Raw genomic sequence first — 3,163 nt, 5'->3', positions numbered from 1 at the left:
GGGGCCTCCCTAGAGACGCATTCTCATTGGACCAATGGAACCGCCTGCGCAGACGCTGCCCTCCAATTGGATATTGGATAGTGGAAGGGTGAGACCTGCGTTGTTCCTAGAGCTGCGCAGCCATTGGCTGAGAAAGCGACGGTGGGGGAGCTGCTTCGCGCACGCGCACGCGCACGTGTCAGTACTCTGGCCCGGGGCGGTAATGCTTCAGGGTGGCATTTTGGGAGCATAGGTCGATACTTTCCTTTTTGTTTTGGGGCTGACAGTTTATCCCTCTAGTACGGCTGCCCACTCCAGGTCAGGTGCGGCGGCGGTGGCGGGACTTCCCGAGGTCCGGGGGCCCATCTGGTTCTGCCGATGGACGCCCAGGCTCCATAGCAACAACTCTGAGCCGCTTCTCCACAGGTCATAGCCGGCCCTCCTGGGCTCCCGAGGCCCTGGTGACCTTGGCAGGCTGGACCTGCGGCTCTCCGCCTTTGCAGCACCCAGCCTTTCCCCTCCGCCATTTTCCTTACATGAAGGTGTCATCCTGCTGCACCTCTAACTGGCTGTATTATTATTACCTTGTGCAACTCCCTTGCTTTCTCTGAACCTCAGTTTCCCTCTAAGTCAAATGAGGTTGGCCTCTATGATTACTCCAAGGTCCCTGACTCTGGACCCATGCTCCAACCCTCTCCTGTCACTGGGACCTCCAATGGAGTTGGGAGCACCAGCAACAATAACTTGGCTTCCCTTGGCTCTGTTTTCAGAAGTGTAGAATGAGAGGAGCTGAATGGAAATGAATATTCCAAGCAGTTGGAATATAAGCAAAATTGGGAAGCTGGTCTTTGGAGCTACACAGAAAATAAAGAAAAATACAAATACTATTAGTAAGTAGTAGGTTTCACTATTTAAGCATTTTAGGAATGGACTTCATGTCTCCAGAATTAGATTTCTAGCATCCTAAGGACAAGGACTATGCATTTTATCTTTGTGTTCTTTACATAGATCTTAGAGTTGGAACGATCCTTAGAGACCATCTAGTCCAAGGCTGGGGAACCTTTGGCCTCAAGGCCACACCTGGCCTTCTAGGTCCTCAAGTGCAGCCCTTTGACTGAATCTAAACTTCACTAAACAAATCCCCTTAATAAAAGGATTTGTTCTGTAAAACTTCGACTCAGTCAAAAGGCCACCCCTAAGGACTAGATTCTAGTCCAACTCTTTTGTTTTAGGGAGGAAGACACAGGCCCAGGGAGGTTGCCCAAGGTGAGACAGGTACTAAACATTAAAGGCAGTCTTTGAACCAGGTTCTCTCTGACTATAGAGCCAGTATTAAAGTAAACCATGCTACAGTACCTTCTGGTCCCTAGTACATAGGTGTGTGCTCAGTTTCTTGAATTGATATGCTAGAATATCTTTCAACAAGATCATAGATTCTATCTCCCTTTTTGGCCAGGTAGCTTTCTTTCCTCTGTCCCATAGTCACAGACTCTACATACCAAGAAGGTTTATCCTACCAGCTAGGTTGTATCTGTCAGGCTAGTTCATAGGGAATGTGCCCTAACACTACCCTAGAGCCTGCTGTACAAAGTATTCTACACTGACTCTTATTATATTTGTGACATGTACTTTTTTTTTAACTGAGAATGATCACCTTGACACCCTGAGAAGGGATCACAGATGAATGATATATCTCAGTGTTCTTGGAGAGTAGACACTGCTTACTTTTCTATGATCTGGATTTGAGAAATGTTTTTTTTTCGATACAAGCAAAGTAACTAGAAGAGTGGTTCTCAGAGTGTGGTCCACCAACTGCTGGTGGTCCCCTAAACACTTTTAGAGGGTCCTTGAGATCAAAACCATTTAGGGGCAGCTAGGTGGCACAGTGAGTAGAGAACTGGCCCTGGAGTCAGGAGGAGTTCAAATCCGACCTCAGACACTCGAGGATGGGTAAGTCGCTTAACCCCAATTGCCCTGCCCTCCCCCCTCCAAAAAAATAGATTAAAACCATTTTCATAATAAATACTAAAATGTTATTTGCTTATTAAAATACCATTTCTTTTTTCAACTACATATCTGTGTGAGGCTAGGTTTTCTTCATGTATTTCAACTAAAATGACATATCATATGACATTGAATGCAGAAACAGATATGAGAATCTACCTGTCATCTATTAAGCCAGACATTACAGAGACTTGCAAAAATATGTAAAACAATGCCACTCATTAACTTTTTTCTTTTTGGAAAATATTATTTTTCATGAAAATATGTAACGGGCTTTTAATAAATAATTAAAATGTATCGGTTTTTATTTCAAATATGGTAAATATTGATAGATACAACACATATAAACAAAAGTTCTTTGAGGGCTTCAATAATTTTTAAGAGTGTGAAGGGGTCCTAAGACCAAAAAGTTGGATAACCATTGAGATAGATGTGCAAAAAATCAATATAGAGGAGGCCAAGGACCAGAAAAACTTAATGCGAATGGGAGAGAGGGATACCCTTTGAATATACTCTGGAGATTATGTTCTATTAGAGCCTGGTCTGCAAAACCTGGAAAGACTTACATGAACTGATGCAAAGTGAAGTGAATGAGGAGACCATCGTACACAATAACAGCAGTATTGTGCAGTGATCAGCTGTTTATGACTTAGTTATTCTCAACAATACAAAGATCCAAGATAATTCTGGACCTATGATGAAAAATGCTATCTACCACTAGAGAAGAAACTGATAGAATCTGAATGCAGATAGAAGCATACTGGGGTTTTTTTAACTTTATTTTTCTTGTTTCTTTTTTGTCTGCATTTTCTTTCACAAGATAACTAATATGGAAATGTTTTGCATCACTGTACATGTATAACTTTTATCAAATTGCCTTCTCAATGAGGGGGGAGGGGAGAGGAGGGAAGTTGGGAGAGAATTTGGAACTCGAAATTGTGAAAAAATAAAAGTTAAAAATTGTTTTTAGATGTAATTGGATAAAAATTAAATTAAAGTTTAGATTCTGGTCTGGAAATTAGAAATTGACCTTGCATGATTTTGTTGAGCTTAGTTCCTTTTAATCCCGTTTCGATCCTGGATCCCAGGTTCTTGAATTCATGAAGTATGTCTTCATGTTCTATAAGCATTATGGGCCTTACAATCAACAAGGCAGGTCCTGCCCCTTTAGAGAGAGGAA

This window comes from Trichosurus vulpecula, chromosome X, assembly GCF_011100635.1.
Source record: "Trichosurus vulpecula isolate mTriVul1 chromosome X, mTriVul1.pri, whole genome shotgun sequence".
Taxonomy (NCBI): Eukaryota; Metazoa; Chordata; class Mammalia; order Diprotodontia; family Phalangeridae; genus Trichosurus; species Trichosurus vulpecula.
The sequence above is the reverse complement of the archived record's forward strand: the minus strand, read 5'-3'. Positions refer to the sequence as shown.